Raw genomic sequence first — 23,966 nt, 5'->3', positions numbered from 1 at the left:
CCACTTCTACAGATCAACAAATGAGCGCATCAAACACTACCGGTAGGAACTGGGACCTCCTAAAATATGATTCTCTTTCACAATGCCACTGTGCTTCATGACAACGGGAAAAATTAAATTCTGTGTGGCTTACGTACCCTCCGGTCGTCCTCACCCCTTTCTTAAACGGACATCCAACTTTTCTCCAACACAACCCCCAGCACACACACACCACTTCTAACGTGTCCAAACGAAACGCCCTTGTTTCTGCTCTGTCCTTTTTTGTACCTCCAATGCCAACAAAGTCCAGCGTTCAGACGCTTGCAAAGCATTGCCCGAATGAACTGAAGTTGCACAGCTACTTCCAAAAGTTTCCCGTGCCTTCCCTACACACCTCTTCCGTCTTAATTTCTGTTGCACTTACTCTCTGTGCCATTCAATTAGCACCTCATTACAGCAACACCTCATTCATCCAGCGCCTCTGGGAAAGGCAAGAATTCATCAGAAGGGAACTTTCAAGACAACTTCAGCATTCACTCAGGGGGCGGCAAAGTGGAGTCAACGAGAGCTGAGCTGAGTCACTGACAGACCAGGGGCTCGACTCCCCCTGGCTCGCCCAGGGTCTCTGGGCATCGCCGATACGGTGAAGATGCACCACTAACCCCACCAAGCTGTGCTGAGCGTGAGGCATCCCACAAGGCTCTGGCACAAGATTCTTTAAATTACCGCTCTAATTATTCCAAAAATTGTTACGCATGCAAACATTAACATCATTTTTAAAGTCTTTTTTAGTTATTTGAAAGGCAGATTTACAGAGGGAGAGCAAGATATCTTGCATCCACTGATTCATACCCCAAATGGCCACAATGAAAGCCAGGAGCCACGAGCTTGTTCCAGGTCTCCCACATGGGTGCAGGGGCCCGAGCATCTGAGCCACTTTGCACTGCTTTCCCAGGTGCATTCACAGGGAGCTGGGTCAGAAGCGAGACAGCCAGGATTTGAACCAACACTCACATGGGATGCCGGCATCACAAGCCGCAGCTTAACCTGCTATGCCACAATGCCAGCCTCACTACAATCAATTTCTGTGTAAATCCCCATCTATATACTTTAAGATTTCCCTCAGAGGTCAGTGAATATAAAGAAAGCATCGCTCAATAACTCACAATTCATTCGACATTTACTCATCCAAAAAACACTGGTGTAGGGCCAATTTTGTGCACAGAGACAAAGGATTCCACAGCGAGGGAGATAAACACAGCCCCACCCACACGGAGTTCAGAGGCTAGAGTCATCACGTAACTCCACTCCGCGTTCCAGGATGAGTGCGAAGCCATCGAGGCGCTGGCTGGTGATAAGGAAGCACCTGTTGCATAAAGGACGTGCAGAGAAGGCCTCTCTAAGATGACCGAAAAGCTGGTGCGAGGGCTGGAGAAGGGACGCAGGCAGCGTGAGCTGGAACTCAAGTGGGCCACGGAGGGTCTCCAGTAAGAGGGAAAGACCAACAGGTGCTTCTGGAGAAGTGGGCAAAGGGCAAGTGGTCAGGATGCTGCAGGCCTCCGTAAGGAGCTGGTGTTTTCTTACAAACGTACTGGAAGGGACATGACAAGACAATGTACTTGCAGTAAGTATCTCAGAAACAGACTATTTTTCTCATTCTTTCATGGAGTTACCACTGAGGACCCAGAGCTTCCATTCCAAAGTGAAAAGACCACCAGCAGTACAATGCAGTAGTTTTCTAAGTTTTACTGCAAGTTTTTTAAGGAAGAAAAGCATTTTTCATACCCCATTATCTAAAAACATGAAGGATGAAGCCACCCCAAGATGGCGTCTGTGGCCCTCAAGTCCTTCTGTGTCTCCTCTTTATGAAGGCTCCTTCAAGAACAAAGTTTGAAAACATGGGGGCAGAGAAAAGAAGGTCTAGGAGTCAGAAGATCCTAGCCCTACCCCTGACTCTGACTTCATAGCCAGGTGACCCAGTGCAAGCCACTTAATGCCCAGAGTCTCAACTCCCTCTTGAGAAAAACTGGACACAAACACCTGACATGCTCATCACACAGACTAGCAGTGTGGATCAGCAGCGATGACAGGGCTGGGGGTGTCACCAACTACATTATAAACCAGAAACTATATCCTTTATCGCTTTCATGATAAGTAGATGTGGTTGCTTGGCTGATATCCTAAACATTGAAATATTAAGTCCTCAAGCATGAATTAATTTTTACAAATGCCCAAGCCAATTTATAAACTTATAGGAATGATGGCTGGCGCCGCAGCTCAATAGGCTAATCTTCCACCTGCGGCGCCGGCACACCGGGTTCTAGTCCCGGTCGGGACGCCAGATTCTGTCCCAGTTGCCCCTCTTCCAGGCCAGCTCTCTGCTGTGGCCAGGGAGTGCAGTGGAGGATGGCCCAAGTGCTTGGGCCCTGCACCCCATGGGAGACCAGGAGAAGCACCTGGCTCCTGGCTTCAGATCAGTGCAGTGCACCGGCTGTGGCGGCCATTGGAGGGTGAACCAACGGCAAAGGAAGACCTTTCTCTCTGTCTCTCTCTCTCACTGTCCGCTCTGCCTGTCAAAAAAAACAATGACATGACAAAACATCAACACATTTCAGTAAATCCCTTCTGCAGCTGAGGTCTTGTTTAACACTATAGCCAACTGCAAAAAAGGAAGGAAAACTACTTAGTGTTTGATGGGAAATAATTTCTGTCTTTCAATTACTTATTTTCAAAAGCCAATGACTACTGCGTTTTTCAAAAGAACAGAGTAAATTTTAAATGTCTCACCACAGAAAATGAAAGCTCACATAAAGGATGCTAATCAGCCATGATCTAATTACACAGGGAAGAAGGTGAATGAGTCGAAGAAGTAAATAATACTTATATTTCTTGATATTTTCAAAGTTTAAAATTAACTTATTTTTTATAAAATCAGGTTGCATGCGTATCCTCAAACAGACTGGATTTTGGGAACAAAAGAAAGGAGTGGGGGAAGGAGGGAAAGATAGAGGGAAAAAGGGAGAGAAGAAAGAATTCCCAAGCAGTTAAACAATATAAAATAGAGTATCTTCTACACAGTTAAAAATACGGCCTAGGGAGCAGATATTTGGTGTAGCAGCCACATCCCACATCAGCATGCCTGGGTTCAAGTCTCAGCTCCACTCCCAATTCCATGTTCCTGCTGATTGTGCACCCTGGAGAGCAGCTGTGATGGCTTAAGTACTTTTTGGTCCCTGCCAGCCACATGGGAGACTTGGAATGAGTTCCTGGCTCCTGGATATGGCCTGGCCCAACTCTTGTTGTAGGAATTTGGGGAGTGAACCAGCAGATGGGAGATGGATGGATGAATGGACCGATCTCTTCCCACCTCCCAGCCTGCCTACCTTCATCTTTCAAATAAATAAATAAGTAACAGGGACTGGATACACATACAGCAAGCTGGACAAACATAGTTTCCTCTTGGAGTAGGCTTGTAGAAATTGAAATGGAAGTAGGCAAGAATTATCTGCTCTGTATATATGACTTATACTTACAGAGAGAATTGAGTTCCAAATAGTTACAGAGATAGGTCAAAATAAATAGACTAACCTCATGATTTAAAATATCCAATTCTGAAGGACTGACCCAATATTAATCTCTTTTTAATTTAAATGATAAAATAAAGAGTAACAAGTTTAGAAAATTCAGGTGCTCAAAGTAAATCTTGCCAGATACTGAAGACAGAGAAAAAAGACCAGATTCTGCCAGTGGTCATTTGTTTTTAATTAAGTGAGATGACAGGTGTCTATCCTGCTACTTGAAAAGGCATCACAAATATCTTGGCAAACCAAACCGCACAATTCTTGCACATACACACCTTCTACTCTTACTTTAAAAGCAAATGCTTCATGTTCACCACTGGAAAACCATTATCGCCTAATTGTATCTTTAAAAAAACTTACAGAGTCGACAACACATTGATAACTCTAAATATCTGTAGGCTTCCATTTTATCTCAACACAAAAAGTGGGCGTGTCACTCACAGGGACAGCAAACGCCCCCTCTGGTGCAGGAACTCTAACTCATGTCTTTCTTCATGGGGGCCCATCACTGACTGCATTTTAAGACGAAATAAATCTGATAGAAAGGAGAGAAAACCAGGCTTTTAAGCAGCTCAGACTACACCTCAGGAGAAACTTGATTTCCTCTGACTATGAAAGGCAGGCCTAGCAGATGAGCGACGAGCCAGATGCTGAACACTTCACCTCCTGGACGTGAGCCAGTAGAGACTCATCTGATAATAAACACAAAGAAAATCACACCGTGCACAAGTAACACAGAATTTACCATCTGAACCGTTTCTGTGTGGTCACACGGTTGTGAAACCAATTTCCAGAACTTTTTCACCTTTCAAAACTGAAACTCTACTCCCATTAAAACAACAAAGGTTCAGTGCAAACAACGGGCTCAAAGACGGATTCTTTAAACACTAAAATGTGTGGCTCCAACTTTCTAACTGCTTTTGCCCCGGAATCCTCGGCTACAGAACAGAGTGCACCATCCCCGCCACCAGAGTGGTCAGATGTAGTGAAGTCCCGGGGCCAGGCGATGACATCAACAGTGCTGAGAGATCAGATGTAAACCCTTTACGTTTTGTAGATGGCCACAGACCTGAGGCAGGATGACGAACGGGTTCATGGAGCAGAATTACTGCCTTCAGAAAGCAATCGCAAAACAGACCATGTGACTGCCAAGCCAAATGAATTTTTGGCAATATCCTATGGAAAAGTATCTCTGCTTAGGCCAAGTAAGAGGAAAGATTTCCTGGCTGCCTTAATAAGCTTCAGGCAAAAATGCTTATCCACTTCCAGTGTGCCTGTAACCATTCCAGTAAAGAATCTTAAAAAACAGAAAGTCAATTGCCTTATTCAAATACAGTTTGATTACCATGGCTTCTTCAGTTCCCAGGTTTCAATATGTCTGTAGACAAGATCATCGTCCAGCCAGAAGACACCCTTTTCCTTTCTCTTATGGCCAATGGACCATTTATCTGTCGATTTATTAAGAGGAATAACACCCAAAATTGTGCTCCCTTTCCTTCTAATGGGTTGTGCATAACTTGGGAAGGTGAAAATACTCTAAATTGAATTGTATTATAATAGGAACTCAAATGGAGAAATGAAAAGGTTTATCCTCATTCCAATGATCGTATCAGGAGAGCAAACGCTTTGGCTGGTTCAACACGGCAGCGCGCTGAAGCAGTGAACTTCAAGATCTTAAAACTGGCCTCCAGACGGTCTTTTTTTGATGTCTTCTGTCAAAGCAAGGTTTCCTCTAATCCCATCCACCTATGTGAACAAGCAAGTCTTAACGGAAATCCTTAACACACTATACGAGAGGCAGCAAATATACTCATCTAGAATGCTAAATAAATTTATTTCAGAAATTAAAATACACAAAAATTAATGGCATATTATGTTAAACCATCTGGTTCTTCAAGTTTTTAATGTCTTTTTTCTCGGTTTCTAAATATGAAAACTCTAGTTCCCCCTTTTTAAAATAACGTGATAACACATGATCCATAATATGGATAAATACTTCAATATAAACACATGAAAAATTGGTGGTCTTTATGAAACAGAGCCATCATAACATACAGCCTGGAAACCAACAGGTGTGGTAAACAGTAACACCAATGCACTGTGTGGATTTACCCTGAGCGTCCTACAATTAATGTTGTTGGTGTTTTAAATAAACTGTTCTTGCTTTCACAGGTTCAACTTTGCATCAAAACTCTACTAAGATTAAATGGAACCTCCCAAACTCAATATTTTTAAACTAAGCTCTAAATAATCATCTACCAGAAGAAATAACAATTTGCTTGTTTTTTCCTGTTCTGTTGCTTTTTATAAGAACTTCCCGTTTTACCGATACAATAAATTACATATGCAAATAAATAAGAGCAAATCAAGCTCTAGATGGCTGCCTTTGTGTTGGGTACAATGCTTTGCAGGCCTGTGGGCCCTGAGTGCTTCATCTGGAAGACACTCTGACTACAGGTGAAAACAGTTCTAGTTCGGTGCAGATGCACGTATAACTAAAATAGAAAATCCTACGCTCTTCGTAGTAAGCATTAAAAAACAAAACAAAGACACCTGTCCTGTGGTCCTGTGCTCAGCTATTTTGGGAATGAGCCCTGGGGAAGTGGTGCCTTGTCGGTGTAGACGATGAGAAAACAGCACCCTCAAAGGGCATTCCATCTCCACCTTGAAAAAAAGTCGAAGAATTTTCTCATCATTGGTAGGAGAGGTCTTAGAAAGTATTTCAGAGTTATTAGACCTTCCAACTCAAGTAATTTTAAAAGATCGAAATGTCTACACTATTTTAATAGACATGTTAAGTATTGAAGACTTCTTTGTTGGGCAAAATCGATATGCCCAGAATTCCCCAGGAACAGGAAAGGTCCTGTTAAAGTCCCATTAAGTTCACTGTAGTGTCAGTCAGCAAGATGAAATCTGTCAGTCATGCCCGGGAAGAAAACGGAAATCCTCAACAGCCTCAGGATCCCACCGAAAAAGAAAACACAACCGCGAAGTCAACCATACAAGAGTACCAGTAACGCAGCCATCCACGTGCAGGGAGGGGAGAGGCAGGCTCCAGCCATTCAAATTACAGCCAGACTCATGTCGCTAGTTGCAGCCGACTCAGTGTGGAGACATCAACAGCCACACGGCAGAAACTCACCGACTGTGCGCTCAAACTTCTCACTAACAGGCCCCACGTGTCACATGATACGAACCAACCAAACAGGCCCAAGAACTGTTCTAGATTCAACAACTCTGCTGATGGACCATGTTTTATAAAATCTAAGAAACCCGTAAGCCTATATAGTTCACCGATTTTTTTTTTCCATACACCTCACCTTAATCTGACCAAATGCCACAATTAGACTTCTTTCTCAGTACAGTGCCTAGAGCCACGTAATTTAGGAAACTGAAAGCTCTCCCATCAGCCCCAGCCACAGTGGCTATTTCTGTCGGAACAGGGCCCGGCATACTGAGTAGCATTTATTCCAACTGGTTAAATGTCCTCATACCTACAAAGACACAAAACCAAACGGTTCCCCACCCTGCCAGAGGGAGTCAGCCTTGCAATTATCTAAAAAAAAAATCAAATGTCAGAAAATGAATGTGTATTGCAAGTACTCTTTCCCTTACACGGGCATTTTTTTTTTTTTTTTTTTTTTTTGGATGACATTTTCTGATTAGAATCAAGAGTTCAGACCCTTTTATTTGGGCTAAGGAGCTTAAGTTAATCAGCAGATACAGGAAAGTCACACCATCCTGGACCTGTTTCTTCACTTTTTATAATTATTAAACACACAGATGTTGTTGTATTACTTCCATATTAACAGTATCCCAGCAAAGGAGAACCGACTTAGCGAGCCCTGTAAGTAGATTTCTGTGTGTTTATAACCTATCAGGATCATCACACTTACTGGAAGACTGGTGGAATAAATGCCACTTTATCCAAGTTCCCAAGAGGAAAACGAAATTAACCCGCATATGCTCCTTATTGTTGACTGTGGAGGAATACCAGCATAAGTAATTAGTGATCAAAAGGATGTGGTTAAGAATTTTGCTTAGAACAGCAATGGTGGTAAATTTCAGCTAATTCATCTCATGCTGGATGTTGCAAACTATATCAAATACATATTGATAAAACCTAATTTACTGTATACTTTATAACTACATGACAGAATATAAACTGGTGGCCCTAATCCTGTCGGTGGCATTCCAAAGCTCTAATAAAACGGTCATGAGGTTTATGAAAAAGACAAGTATGTTATTAATGATATATCACATAGGACTTTTTCCAACTTGCACCTTAAATTTCAAAATTTTATATGCTTTTAAATTAAATCATTCTTAACAATGAATCCATGTTCCATAAATGCTCATTCAAAACACATTTTATAAATTTCTCTATTGACAGAGCAGAATATTATAAATTTTACCACAACATTTTAGATAAAAACAAAGTATCAGTAATAAACCGCACTGCCTATCATTTACATATGTGTGTTGTTTTCCCTGCTGCAAATGATAAAGGGATTTACTAGCCCATCTGTGCTTTACCGCATCTGGGTAAAGCAGAATTGGCATTTTTTTCCCACCTCAGACGACTTGTTTCCTGTTTGCGGCCTGGTACAAAGTCACCTCTGATCCAAGCCCTGTCCCCACTTCACTACCTCAGAGTACAGTCCCTGACCTCAGCACTGTCCCCACTTTACTACCTCAGAGTGCAGTCCCCGACCTCAGCACTGTCCCCACTTTACTACCTCAGAGTGCAGTCCCCGACCTCAGCACTGTCCCCACTTTACTACCTCAGAGTACAGTCCCCGACCTCAGCACCAATTCACAGCCCTAAGCCTGGTTTTCAAGAACCAGCCTGGCTGGGCCCCGCAACCTCTGCCACCCTCCAGGGCGCTGCACCTGCCACGTGCACACTGCCTCCCCCCACCTCAAGGTGCTCCCCAAGTCAAGTGCCCTGGACACCCACTCCTCCCAAACGGTTCCCCTTGCCCACAGCCTTGCCTGGTACCTGGCACACAGCAGGGCTTGCAACAAGCATTTGTTTTTGTTTTTAAAAGATTTATTTATTCATTTGAAAGTCAGAGTTTGAGAGAAGGAGAGACAGACAGAGACAGTGAGAGAGGTCTTCCATCCACTGATTCACTCCCCGGATGGCCACAAAGGCCAGGGATGGGCCAGGCCAAAGCCAGGAGCCAGGAGCTTCAGCCATTAGCAGGGAGCTGGATCTAAAGTGGAGTGGCCGGGATAGGAATGCCAGTGTCACAAGTGATGGCTTTACCAGCAACACCACAACGCTGAGCCCCCGGAACAAGTGCTTGATGACTGAATAAATGCTGGGTTAATTTCACCACGCTTTCTTAACTTGTTTTTGAGGGTGGTGTTTATCGGGAACTTCAGAAATGATAGCGGCTCGCAAAAGCTGCCTTTTGTTGCCCTACCCCCATTCTAAGAAGCTGCTTTCTGGTTAAGTGGTTTTGATGCTTTTCTTTTTAAATATTATGAAAAAGTTCATGTATGGATATAGAATATGGTGATTTTTATTTTCCTTTTATTTGTGTTTTTAAATTTTCTACGCTGAATAACAGAGTACTGTAAAGAGCACTTGCAAACTAATCACTAAATTCAATTCATGCTCTTGTCAAGAGGGCCTCCACCAACCTGAAAAGCAGAAAGCCCATCCCCCAGGCAAAGCAGAGTCTGCTAGCCAGGGAGATTCCAACACTGATTCTACACCACACTTTTGCTTTAAGGGTTAACAGCCTACTGACTGGTAGCCACAACAAGTGAACAGTAACTTGGTTTTCTTAACTGTGGCACTGCGGTATAGCAAGTAAAGCCACCAAGTACAGTGCCGGAATCCTACATAGGTACCAGTTCAAGTCCCAGGTGCTCCTCTTCCAATACAGCTCCCTGCTAATGTGCCTGGGAAAGCAGCATTGCATAACCCAAGTGCTTGGGCCCCTGCACCCCTGTGGGAGACCGGAAGAAGCTCCTGGCTCCTGACTTCAGAGGGGGCCAGCTCCAGCCATTGTGGCCATTTGGGGAGTGAACCAGTGGACAGAAGACCTTTCTCTCTGTCTCTTCCCCTGACCCTAACTGTTCCTTTCAAATAAATAAATAAGTCTTAAAAAAAAAATTGTACCCAAGTCATTGCCCAGGCATCACTTGAAAATCACCACTTTAATCTTTTAATTTCCTATGATCCAAAAAAAGCTCTTTCCAATCAGCTGACAAGGAGCCCAGAAGTTAAGACACACACAGCCCACGGCGGAGTGCCTAGGTTCCATTCCCGGCTCTGGCTCCTGACACCTGCTTCCCGCCGGTGCAGACCTTGGGAGGCAGCAGTGATGGTTCCCATATCTGGGTCCCTGTCAGTCACATGTGGGAGACCTGCACTGCGTTCCCAGCTCCTGGCTTCAGGCCCAGCCCAGCCCTGACCATTGCAGGCATTTGGGGCGCGAACCAGGGGATAGGATTTCACCTCTATCTCTGTGTTTTTCTGTCTCTTTCTACCTCTCAAATAATTTGAGGAAAAAAAAAAGGTGACAGAAGTTAGCAACGTAACCCATCCTAAATATTCCTTTAGCAATTTCGCATGCGGTCACTGTGAATGCAAACTAAAGCTGAACTCACTTCACCTTCCAACTCCTTTCCTTGTGCACCTCACGGCGCTGCCATGTTTTAAAGACACTAACAGAGAGCAGTGGTCGGAACTTACAACCTGATAAACCAGGAAGTGTCTCCCCACTAACATCCACACACAAACCCCCCAAGTGAAGCCGAGGCCATCCTCGCCGAGGCGTCGTCCCCCCTCATCTCCGCACTTCCTCTCCGAGGGAGCACCTGCACATCCTAACGTCAGACCTGCTCCTCCAGCTATGACCCACGGCCTTGGGTCACTCCTCTGAAACCGCTCTCCCTGAGGTCACCAATGGCCTCTCTGTGTACCAGCCTGATCCCACCCTGTCCGGCACAGTACCTCCCACCTCCATCCTCAACAAGGCTCGCCTGAGCCCTGGACGCCCATCTCTCCAGGGTCCCTCGGACCCCTCGGGCTCAACCTCCAGCTCCGATCCCACCTCTCCCTTGGTACCCCATGTCCCCAGGCTCTGGCTCTGGTCTCGGCACCCTCCCCCTGCCACCTCACAGCTTCAAAGCATACACAGGGCTGCTTCAAAGGGGTCCCCAAATAATAGAGGTAAAAATTTGGTTCAACACACAAAAAAAAAATTATCAGTTTTTTCCACATGCATCTCCCATGAACTTTTCGAAGACCCCCTCCTCCCTGCACACTCACAGATTTCAAAATTTTCTCTACCAAAATAAACTTCTCATTCCTTTCTCTGCAAACTTTTTAAAGTACCCTCAAGCAAAAGCAAAGAAAAATGGGCCAAATCGAAGGGGAAGGCAGGTAGAACTGACCCATGCCATTAAAAGGCAGGCAGGGGCAGCAACACAGGTGCAGTACCTGGGGCAGCATTAATGTCAGCTTCCAGACAAGGCTGCTCAGTCTGCGACAACGCACCAAGCTGATGCTGGGGATATTTGCACTTTTACCTATGAATATCATGCTCAATGAAGTGGTTTAAAAAAAAATATTTCAAAGGCAGAGTTACAGAGAGAGAGAGAGACAAGAGATCTTCCATCCACTGGTTCACTCGCCAAACAGCCAACAGCTGGGGCAAGACCAGGCTGCAACCAGGAGCCTAGAACTCCACCTAGGTCTCCCACATGGATGCAGGGGTCCAAGGACTTGGGCTATGTTTCACTGCTTCCCCAGGCCATTAACAGGGAGCTAGATCAGTAGTGGGGCAGCTCGGACTTGAACCGGCACCCATGTGGATACGGCCATTGCAGGCAGTGGCTTAACCTGCTGCACCACAGGGCTGGCCCCCAATAAAATGTTTTTTTTTTTTTTTAAAAAGGATAAAGAATAAGCTAAACCCAAGTTCACATTCCAGATCTGGATATATGACTTGGCCAAACCATCCTATTAAAGTTCCCCCACCAGCAAAATCGATGATGAGAATCCCCACTTCACAGCAGTGTAGAAAGTGAGATGGGACAGACAAGGATGTGGCATGGTGCCTGAAACACATGCCCTTTAAGCGTACAAATGTGACTTCTGTCCCCACTCCTCCCCAGTGTGGCACCTCCTGCGGAGATTGCCCCCAGCCTCGGGAAGGAGCGCATCTCCAGCTCTGACTGGCGCTGGAACCCATCGGCTTCCTCCTTAGCCTGCAAGATCTTCCTCCCACGTTCTCCCGAACTCCGAGGCTGAAACTACCACCACAAATTCAGCCATCGTAAACATCCAAGTTTTTTGTTTGGTTGGTTGTTTGGTTGGTTTTTTTTGATAGGCAGAGTGGAAAGTGAGAGAGAGAGAGAGAGACAGAGAGAAAGGTCTTCCTTTTTGCCATTGGTTCACCCTCCAATGGCCGCTGTGGCCAGCGCATCACGCTGATCTGAAGCCAGGAGCCAGGTGCTTCTCCTGGTCTCCCATGGGGTGCAGGGCCCAAGCACTTGGGCCATCCTCCTTTGCACTCCCGGGCCACAGCAGAGAGCTGGCCTGGAAGAAGGGCAACCGGGACAGAACTGGCACCCTGACCAGGACTAGAACCCAGTGTGCCGGCGCTGCTAGGCGGAGGATTAGCCTGTTGAGCCACGGTGCCGGCCAACATCCAAGTTTTTGACATGGAGGCCACCGGGTGCTGCTGTTGCCACATGTGGACACAAGGCCGCCAGCCGCCATGGGGTAGAAGCACAACAGTGACAAGAGTGTCGCTTCTGTCACCACAACAGCTTCCTAAGAGGCCTGCCCTCCTTGACCGATGCTCCAATCACTTCCAGAATGATCCTTCTAAAACATGCCTCAGGTGACGTAACCCTTCTGCCTAAAGTTGCTTCTACTCTGCCAAGTCAGGCTGCCACTCACGGCTGCTCTGGGAGTAGTTCCTGTTCAGCGTGTCACCGACTGCACTGCAGCCCACCATGTGCACGGGGGCTTCTTAAGGTTCCTGGAAAACGCGATTCGAAGATAAAATTAAATGCAAAAAATTGCTGGAAACCACGCACACACATCAGCCGCCAAAACCACAGGTCTTGGTGTTCATGAGTACCACCAACCACAGATCCAAATATTGGGGGAGAAAAAACTTGCGCCTATACCTAATAAATCCAGTTTTTTTTCTCTCTCTCACTATTCCCTAAACAAAACAGTGTAACAACTAGTTAAGACAGTGCTCACATTTATCAGGGATCACAAGCAAGCGAGCCATGATTGACAGTAGATGGCAGGATGTGCACAGCTTCCAGGCGAACACAGGGCACCTCGCAGCCTGCGGCGCCCACAGGAACCCTGGGGCCACAGATGCCCCTGCAAACCACACCCCTCTGTCTGCACAGGCCTCCCGCCCCCTAGAACACTGTTTATTCCACCGCCCAGCAACTCAGCTAATGCTTGTCAGTGAACGTGCTGCTGGAAACATCTGACAATCGCATCCTCAGAGGCTGAATGCAAAGCCCTGGTTCACTACTCCCCATAGCACCTGCTGCATCCCAGAATGGCGCTGGGGAACCATGGTGGTGGGCGCTGACCCAGGGACCCTCTGCGCAGGGTTACTGAGGGGCTCAACAGTGGCTGACATGGAACAGGGAACATTCTGGACAGCAATGGAGGAAGGGGAGAGAACAGAAAGCAGGAGGAGTATGATCCCCATCCCACAAATTCTAAAGAAGCACATACAACCATGAAATAGTAAAACAAACTTCAATACCTGATTTTAAATGTTATTTTGGTAAAACCCATTTTTTTTTAAAGCAGCTCTACTTTCTTAACCTATTCCACATTAAGAACTAAAAGCCTTGCTTCAGAATTTTTTTAAAAATTCAAAACTGGAGACCGGTGTTCTGGCATAGCAGGTTAAGCCACTGCCCGTGACACCAGCATCCCACATGGGCGGTGGTTCGAGTCCTGGCTGCTCCACTTCCAATCTAACTCCCTGCTAATGTGTCTGGGAAAGCAGCAGCAGAAGGCTCAAGTGCTTGGGCACCTGCACCCATGTGGGAGACCCAGAAGAAGCTCCTAGCTCCTGGCTTCAGCCTGGCCCAGTCCGGGCCATTGCAGCCATCTAAACAGTAAACCAGCAGATGGAAGATCTCTCTGTCTCTCCCTTTCTCTGTGTGACTTTGACTTTCAAAGTAAATAAATCTTTTAAAAATCTGAAAACTGAACATTGTTCCGATGTCCTCGGCCTGCCCCTCTTGGCCTGCTGTCATTGGAAACTGATGGTCCCCGTTCCCTTGCCACGTGGCTCCTGCACGGCTCTGCAGAAGAAGAGGGCACCATCGGAGCAGAGGGAAGAAGGCTCCTCCCTGCTGAGTGTCCAGCCGCTGGTGCGGAGCAGCTCTCCACAGAACCTGGCAACTGCTCTTTCCCGCTCCCTGCAGACCCAGGCTGATCCAGTCTCCTGGGCTGGTAACGCTGGAGCGTCCCTCCACCCTGACCCTGCACATAGCTTCCTTAAACTCCTCTCAATTAGCCCCATACCGGAGTCGTCCTGAGGCCACCTGACCAATACAAGCACAAAAGTGGTTCTGCAGGCACTTGCTATGCCTGTGTTCTGAGTTCCCTCATCCACGAGGCGCAAGGCATGGACAGACTTCGTGTTTCTGGACAAACCTGCCTTTCCCCCAATCTTTCTGGCCCTGAATTCTTAAGTCCACCTCACTCACATGACGACTGGGTTCAATCTCAATTCAAAATCAACTAGTGAGTCTTCCCCCTCCCCCCCCCCCCCCCAAGATGAACTCCCATGGGAAAACTACTCCCAATGTAGGCACACCCTTCAGGAAAGAAACCCCACTCAAGCACTTCCATCACAGTACTTCTAGACGAAGGGATACCAGCCTTAGTCCCTTAGTTCAGGCCAAACGCCGAGGCAACCCCCAGAGCTTCCGCCCGACAGCCACTGCTAAAGCGCACCGACAGAACACGTGGGTAGCCTGACTCTCCTCCAGCTGTAGGTGACAGCCGGCATACGATGCTGTGAGAGCCACCAGAGAGAAACGCTTCCGTCTTCTCTGACAGTTAGCACTGCAGACACAACCAGGGCACGGCCCCAGTAGGGTGGTACTACTGCCCTTGGACGGGGGGGAACTCGCCCGGCAGCTTCATCCAAAACAAGAATCAACGGGTCACATGCTGGCTGGAAGACAGGAGTAGGGCAGACTCATCGTTACAGGAGAATGTTTTTGGCTGATGTTACATATTCCTCTTCTATTTCTTTCTGAATCCAAAGTTCAGGAAAACAGCTTGATCTAAAATTACAGCCTGAGCTCCTACTTGGCCTTTCCCTCCCTGCCAAGGGTTTACATTCACATTGTCACATCTCAGTCACCAGACGAAGAACTGGGAGCTATTTGTGGGGCTTGTTGGGTACCTACAATCTTGTCTACCTCTGAGCAGTTGTAAAATGCCTCTTATCTCTCCCTAACCTCTCTCTCACTCTCTGTGACCTCCCACCCCAACTAAAAATGGTGGATATGAGAAAACAGTCCAAGCATGCCCCTCCCACCGTGAAAATCCACGCCCCTGCCTCCCACCCCCATAGTCAAACATGAAGCACACTGAGTCAAAATGGTTAAAATGGGCAGTGGAGGCAGAAACCCAGATTGGGGGCCGGCGCCGTGGCTCACTAGGCTAATCCTCCGCCTTGCGGCGCCGGCACACCGGGTTCTAGTCCCGGTTGGGGCGCCGGATTCTGTCCCGGATGCCCCCCTTCCAGGCCAGCTCTCTGCTGTGGCCAGGGAGTGCAGTGGAGGATGGCCCAAGTGCTTGGGCCCTGCACCCCATGGGAGACCAGGAGAAGCACCTGGCTCCTGCCATCGGATCAGCGCGGTGCGCCGGCCGCAGTGCGCCAACCGCGGCGGCCATTGGAGGGTGAACCAACGGCAAAGGAAGACCTTTCTCTCTGTCTCTCTCTCTCTCTCACTGTCCACTCTGCCTGTCAAAAAAATAATAAAAAAAAAAAATTAAAAAAAAAAAAGAAACCCAGATTGGAATCCAGATTATGTCATTTACTGATTTACTGAGTGATCTTGGACAAAATATACAACCCGAGACTCAGTTTCCCCAAACGTAAAATGGGGATTATACACACTCTGTGAAGTTGCTGTAGGAATTAAGCAAAAAAAGCAGGCAGAGACACCAAAGCGCACACACTGTAGTATTCCACACAGGTGGGACACCAGGCCAGTCACTCAGACGCTAGGGTAGGTGGGGTGTCAGGCTGGGACGGGAGAAAAGCCCCAGAGAGGGACAGACTCTCCCAAACAGCATGACCGCACTGACTGCCACTGAACTACCCCCAAAAAGGGGTCAAAGGGTAAGACCATGGGAATCCTACCACAACGGAAGGGAAGAGACCACTCCACCACGTCAAAGACCTTCCCTCCCTGATTAGAGAGGGGCCTGGAAGGAAAAACCCCTGCGTGTTTCTCTACCCCACCCCAACTCTCACACTGAAGCTAACTGGCAAAGCAACAGAGAGGGGCACACTGCCAAACACTATACAAAGCCTGCACAAATGAAAAACCCAAAACTACCCTAAAGCCCATATTGGCCCACTTAAACAAGAAAACCTAAAGATTTCCCCCCCCAAAAAAAAATCACATTTTACTTCTGGCACGATACTTGGGTTAAGGAATTGTTCAGAATTGTGCCTACCACGCTATGTGTATTTTTCATTTAGTCAAAGTATTGACAGAAACCTGTAGCCATCATCTGAGCTATAGTTCTCTGTTGAGTCAAACCCGTACTTAAGGCTTCTTATATGACTCTTGTATCATGAAAAGGCAGCTGCAGATCATGCAAGGAACACTGATGCTGGAACCCAAAGAACCTAAATATGGCTCAGGCACACCACACAGCACCTGCATCGCACGGCCAGGTGAGTCAACCTCCAACTGTAAATCCCTCACCCATGCAGCTGCTGCCCACCTCGCTGAGTTACTGGGAAACGCAGACAGACTGCAAAATGTAATTTCATTTCTCTTATAAAACTCAACACACAAAGGGAGACTGTTTTATCAACAGGGCAGGCATTCAGTACAGCAGGTATCACTCGGTATGCCTACATCCCACGTCAGAGTGCTTGAGTTCGAGTCCTGGTTCTGTGTCTGGTTCCAGCTTCCTGCTCGTGTGTGCCCTGGGACATAGCAGGTGATGGCTCCAGTGGTTGCATCCCTGTCACCCACACGGGAGACCCAGACTGAGTCTGGACTTGGGCTCCTGGACTTGGCCTGGGTAAGCCCTGGCTACTGCTGGAGTTTGAGGGGTGACTCAGGATAGAAAATCTCTGTCTCTATTGAAAATGAATCTTGATGGGAATGGAAGGGGAGAGCGAGTGGGAAAGGGGAGGGTTGCGGGTAGGGGGGAAGTTGTGAGTGGGGAAGCCTTTTTAATCCATAAGCTGTACTTTGGAAATTTATATTCACTAAATAAAAATAAATAAATAAATAAAAAGAAAGAAAATCTCTGTCTCTAAGCCTTTGAAAAAAAAGTACAAATAAATTTAACATATTTATTTAAAAATATACATGCTGCCTAGGAATGTACATAGATAACCGTTTATAGTCCTGAGATTCACAGAAACACTACTAAGTGCCTACATAGTAGAAAAATAATTAGAAATTACACATTAGCCCTGGTACCAAATACTAGAAATGGCGGGGAGGAAACGAGCTAATGACGCACTGTAGCAATGTATTCACAACTGGTGACAGCCCCCCTCCCTTCACTGCACAAACACAGCATCACACTGTGCCAACAGGGCACACATGGGAAGCACACACCACACCTCGGTCCTTGTCCTCTAGGAGTTTCCAACCGGAGGCACAAAACGTCACACAATTCACCAGGGCCTTATGACATGAAAAGCAAAAATGAAGGTCGCTGCGAGCGCACCCGTCCCACTTGGAGGTACAGAAGAAATGCTCACGCAGGTGCGGCGCTGTCCTGTGCAGACCAACACATCCACAGCTGGGCCATGTCTATCACAGTCCTCCTTAGCAACAGCCACATCCCCTCCTCCCCCCGGGGAGAGGGCCGAGGGAGATGCAAGACAACTGTAGTTCTAGGAGGTCAAATACGCTGCACCCGGCACCCAGTTCGGCAGTCACAGACAAGCTCAGCGCCTTCATTTCTGCACATGCTTGAGCAACTACACTGACGCTGGGGTTTCCTCAAGGGTGGTTTGCTCCTGCCTGAACCGCACTCGCCCAAGTCTCGCCCTGACTCTTTTCTTTCAGCATGACTCAGGAGTCTGCCTGATGGCGCCTACCCCATTGCCGGGAGCAACACCGCCCCTCGGTCCTTCTCCACTGGAACATTCAACACCCCACCTGCACCCTGGACACCGTGTGTGTTCTGCGGCTTGGACAGCGTGACACGAGAGTCCGCAGTCGCCCAGTGCCCCTGGGAAATGATCCTTAGAGACTTCTCCTTCAGACTGGACGCACCATGAGAGCAGGGACCCGTTTTATTCTCCGCTTATCCTCCAGACACATCTTCCCTGCCAAAGACTCCCGGTTCTGCCCGGGTCGCCCAGGCACAGGGAGCGGTGGTTCCAGCCCAGGCGATGAACAGTGACTGACTTAAGCCAATGATGGTAATCCCATTACCTTTGTCCGTAAGTGGTTTAGGGAGAGGAATTTTACACTTCTAATAGCATATAAGAAGATATCTCCTTCGCAACTTCAAGAAAAGGTTTTGCTCCCTGGCTGATGAGACAGGAAAGAAAAATCCTGTCCTTCCTCTTCCGTGTGAGGAAGCCATGCTGGGAACCCGAGTCATGTCCCGTCACTCAGGGCAGAGCGGCGGACCCTGAACCCTGCCATTCCTGATGTACTCAATCAAGCCTGCAGACCACTCTCAGATACTGTTATTTGCTGTGTGCATGCGCGTACGCTTTGTAAATGTTTGGTTCCAAGGCAGAGTCACAGAGAGAGGGGGAGACAGGGAAACAGAGATCTTCCATTCACTGGTGCAATCCCCAAAATGCAGGCAACAGCCAGGAGGTGACAGGAACTCCATCCGGGTCTCCCACGTGGGTGGCAGGAACCCAAGTACTTGGTGCCATCTTTCACTGTCTTCCCAGGCACCTCAGCAGGGAGCTGGATGGGAAGCAGAGCAGCAGGAACCTGAACTGGCGCTCACCTGGGAACCGGCGCTCATTTGCATAAGGGATAAGGGATACCAGCATCGCAAGTCCCAGCTTAACCACTGTGCCCAACACAGGCCCCTATGCACGTGCTTTAAACGGCATCGATCAAGCCACGTTCTCTACCTCTTGCTTTTGCCCGATAAACTGTCAAACTTCCGTTTCACCTGTAACATTAAAATAGCAGCTACAGACTACAGGATTTTTGATAGGACTAAACCAGATAATGCAAGGAAAGTGCCAAACAGAAACAAAGTACTCAAATGCTAGCAGGCTTCCCTGTTACTGTTAACTAATAACCTGCTAGGACAAAACTCCACCTGTTCTTCATGCAGGCTTTAGGATTTTGCAATTTTACACAGAACATTCATTTTAATCCTGCACAAATGAGAATATTTTTAATAGAATAACTCATTTACTACGATTTTGTACATCCATAAAGTAACTTTGGGTTGTTTTTTTTTTTTTTCTTTTCCTCAAACTTGGAGGGGAAAATAAAACGAGACTAAGGAAGTATCAATTCACCAAAGAAAAATAACCATATTATGTTTGGGGGAGAGTCTGTCTGGGGCATCAACTCTTTAACTTATGTGGACAGAGACACATGTACATTTTCAGCCACTTTCTTGCCTTCACAATTATTTCATCAGTATTTTAATATGACAGATTAAAAACAATTAAAAATAAAGCTATATTGGTCATTCAAACCATACTCCATGATGCCCACAACAGAACATCAACAACAAAGTGATTCGCTTGCTTGACATTATGCCCTTGAAGCAAAACCAACAGAGAAGAGGAGATGGCCATGTCACCCACTGGTCCAGCCGAACTGTGAGGGAAAAAGCACTGTGGGCTCATTACTGCTGCAAAGTTGCCTGCAGCCCAGGGCATATGATAATCAAATTTCTTCCAGTAAAACACAATAGCAATTCTGTTGTTGCTAAAGAATTGACACCAACTGAAGTTTGTTTTTTGAAACATGAACAACAAAAAATAACAAACGTAATTCCCACCCTTTTGCTGAGACTGCCCAGACTGGCCCGGTCCACTGGTTTTGCTTTTATCACAAAAAAACAGCAATAACCCCACCTTTCAAAACCCTTGTTAACTTAACCCACCATGAAAAAGATGACCACTTACCCATTATGACCAACCAGAAATTTAAAGCAACCTGGAAAGTGTTTTCCCACCTACTTTCCAGCATCCTCACACAATCATAAGGTGCACTGTGCAGGGGAGTGAAGCACGGCCTATCCTAGCCGACACTAGCCAACACTGCCTGGAACAGGAACAGCTAGTCTTGGTGGACAGCCTCCAGGTCACCTTCTGGAGTATTCGTGGGGTTTTAGTGTTTTTTTGTTTTTTGTTTTAATTTTTTTTTTTTTTTTTTGACAGGCAGAGTGGACAGTGAGAGAGAGAGAGACAGAGCGAAAGGTCTTCCTTTTGCCGCTGGTTCACCCTCCAATGGCCGCCGCGGTAGCGCGCTGCGGCCGGCGCACCGCGCTGTTCCAATGGCAGGAGCCAGGTGCTTCTCCTGGTCTCCCATGGGGTGCAGGGCCCAAGCACTTGGGCCATCCTCCACTGCACTCCCTGGCCACAGCAGAGAGCTGGCCTGGAAGAGGGGCAACCGGGACAGGATCGGTGCCCCGACCGGGACTAGAACCCGGTGTGCCGGCGCCGCAAGGCAGAGGATTAGCCTAGTGAGCTGCGGCGCCGGCCATTAGTGTTACCACCAGGTTAACTCTCTCAGTACTAGTTAGCTCTCACAGTACTAGCTATGTTAACAAACCCTACAGGAATTGATGTTATACATGTGCAACATGCAAATATTCAACGGACATCAAAGCAACAATGTGCAAGGCAGTTAAGTTTTCCCATGGACTCCAAAATAAAGTAATAATTATCTCCAGTTCACGCTTTTAAATCCTACACTCCCAGCAGTAGTTTCATGTGATTTGCACCCCGTAGTTTACTCCCGGCGCCACATCCCAACATTCACGCAACAGCTGTGATCGCCATGGAGGAAAGAAGATTCTACATTCAAACTGAGTTTCCCCCAAGTTTAACTTTCAGCTCCAAAATGCTGAGGTGAAGCGTTCATAAACCATGACATCAGACTCCCTGTCCTAAGCCTACAGAGTGCCCTCGAATTTTAAGACAAAAAATTCTACTCTCAAGCAGCAACTGAAGGTGTCAGACACATTTGATCTACTACTGCAGAACTGAAATTTACCGATTTTTTTTTTTTTCGGCCAGATCTAGTTTTATGTGGCAAACTGTCTTTGAAGGTACAGGGAGAACCTTTTACTGCTTTTTCTTTCACTGCTCTGAGAACACACATTATCGATGTTAATACTGTGCGTATGGATGGATTTCAAAATTTTTTGCACCAAACTAAACTTATCATTTAACTGTATTCTTCCACAAACTTCATGAAGTATCCTATTTCTTGGAGCTACAATAAATACGGGTTAAAGAAAACTAAAATTTAACTCTGAACACATTACACAATTTCTTTTTTTAGATTTGTTCCTTTAAAAACATCTTTTGATACGTCTCTTAAAATAACAGAAAAGATCAATCAAGACTAAATAAGAACCTCTCATGGCTGCGACCGCATTTTGGATGGGAGTCGTTCCACAATCAGCAGGAAGCATCCTGAAGACTGAGAGGTGGGGAGTTGGTTTAATACCACCAAGATATCCCTCCACTAATTTCAGAAATCTTCAACTGCGCAAATGGGCTGTCAAACAAGTTTCTGAAGGATCTGTGTGACTTCACTCGTCCTCTTTCCTTTCAGAAAGCCAAGTCTCTCCTTGGGTTGGGGGTGGGGGTGGGAGATAGGTGCTGCAGCCAGGTACTCAACCCTGCGGCCAGGTACTCACCCCTGTAAACGCTCCCTCCTGCGAAGCAGCAGTTTAATGACCATTCCACTGTAACCACTTAAAAACAGACACACTGTATTTTGTTTCTTGGCCTATTCAACAAGATCCAAAACTTAAAAGCCAAAGCTACTACTCAGAGGCCCAGGTTAGATACAGTTGGCTTCTACAGTTTCTGGGTAGTTCATTTAATACATATCACGGTCAACCATGCGTACCTTATTCCCCACTTTGCTTCCTAGTGATCTGTCTTTCTGAGCTATAAGATAATGTTCAAAGATCAAATTAGGGTAATAAAAAATTTATTTCACTACTCATCTATTTACAGTTGCCAGTTACTCTTCCTGTGGTCACGTGCCAGGCCACATGGCTTCAAGTTCAGCAGTATTTCACATAGGAACTGTTCACAGCTATTAACATTTAATTTTAAAATGCCAATGATCAAACAAAATTTCAGGGGGCTAAAAATCTGAAGGAACGAGGATTGTTCATTATTAAAGGCATCCAACTTTCACTCCTAAAATCCGTGTGCCTTTCACAGTACACACACATCCCTACAGCCAGTCAAAGCAGAGGATGTCAGCCCCAGCGTGCACCAGTGATCAAGGTTCAAAGTGGCTTCATCCGATCATCTAACACTGGTCCCTAAATCTGCAGCGTCCCACCCCAGGTCAGGAAGGCCATCTGGAAGACTGAAGAACAGATCTTGCAGCTACAACCGCCAGTTCCAAAGTTAAAGAAATTCACGAGAAACCCTGTGCATACCAGGCTGAGTTATTATGGTCTTAGTTTTCTAATGTCTTTAATTAAGGCAAAAAAAAAAAAAATCACCTATCTTGCAAATTTGTTAAGAGAATTAAGAGAAAATACAGATAAGGCTGCTAAACACCGGGAATGGCACATAGGATGGCAAATAAGTAAGGGTAACTTTTGCGACGCTGTTGTTTGGGGGTACTGTGGAAATACAACTCAGCTAGACAATGTGAAACTCAAAACTTAGAACACCTTACTTTGGAGGTCGGCGACAAACTCTTTTTTCACATTGAAAATATCTGGGTCTATCATCATCATTAGCAAAGATTTATCTGGTACTTTTGGTATTAACGTGGAAGATACTTCAGAGAAGAGATGACAGGTATCCTCTGCCCTCAGGAAGCTTGCACTTTAGGGGAAGCAGAACGTTAGACAATTACACAGTTATTTAACCACAGTGGAGAGCAGTGTCTACAAAGGAAGCCTGCAAAGGCAGAAGTGAACTAGGAGGACCAGAACTAGCATTTCTACGCATTCATCCCACCTCCCAGGGCTTTCAGTCACTCCCTCCCTCATTAAACCTAAGCCAGAGCTTTGAGCAGACTTGATCTGACCGGTTCTTTAAAAGCAAGTCATCGGCCCGACTCCGGCCGTCTGTACGGGCAGGAGTACACTCTGGAAGCACACAAACTGTGTAAAGCCTCCAGATAAACTGCCCATGTTTCCTACAAGGACTTCTCAGAGTGAGACAAAAATAACCCGAGGGAGGCAAGCGCCGGCTTCCACTGCACTCTGACTTCGTGTTCGAAGACACATCCGCGATCACACAGGGATGCTTCTCCCCGTGCACACCGCCCTCACCGCGCCGTGTTTTCGCAGGTTTTACTGGAGTGCACTTCCCAGTAGTTTCTGTGGTTTTTCACATCAGGACAGCAGCTACCTCGTGCAGTCGGCCTCCCGCCTTAGAAATCACCCCACAGACACGCGGCGCCCACTCGGTCCACCCGCAGCCCCGCGCCCGGGGCCTTGGGAGCTGGCCCCGGGCTGCCCCGCAGGGCCGGCCGAGTCTCGGGAGGACGCGGTGATCAGCTCTCCCCCGCCGAAGTGAAACCGAGACTTCGCTCCGGCAGCCGGGGCCCAGCCCCGCGTCCGCCCCGGCCGCGGACGGCCGCGACCAGAAACTCGGGCGGGAACCAGCGGGCCCGCGCGGCCGCCGCCTCACCTGCGCCACGGACGGGCGCGCAGCCCGGAGCCCACGGCACCGCCTAGCCGGGCCCGCGCTCCAGCTGACAGCCCAGGCGCGGCCGGGCAGCCCCGCACACGCCCGGGGAGGCCCCGCTTCCTCGCCCTTGGCTCACCAACGGCCTTTTTTTTTTTTTTTTTTTTAAAGAAAAGAAAAAAGAAAGAAAAGGATACGGATCAGACTGAGCCAAGAGTTCCCGCATCCCTAGGTGCCCGGCTGAAACCCCAAATCACTTTCCCAACTTGCGGCGCCCCCAAAGCCTGCACGCGTTCGACTCCCGCAGCCTCCAGCGAGGAGACCCGCAAACGGC

The 23,966-nt window shown here is 47.2% G+C and overlaps 1 protein-coding gene across 2 annotated transcripts in view; it reads right to left on the bottom strand.

Annotated features, from left to right (window-relative positions):
* The window catches only part of SSBP2 (single stranded DNA binding protein 2), a 309,712-nt gene that overhangs the window by 284,785 nt on the left and 961 nt on the right, over window positions 1–23,966 (bottom strand). The window lies entirely within an intron of this gene.

This window comes from Lepus europaeus, chromosome 15 (assembly GCF_033115175.1).
Source record: "Lepus europaeus isolate LE1 chromosome 15, mLepTim1.pri, whole genome shotgun sequence".
Classification (NCBI taxonomy): domain Eukaryota; kingdom Metazoa; phylum Chordata; class Mammalia; order Lagomorpha; family Leporidae; genus Lepus; species Lepus europaeus.
The sequence above is the reverse complement of the archived record's forward strand: the minus strand, read 5'-3'. Positions and strand labels throughout refer to the sequence as shown.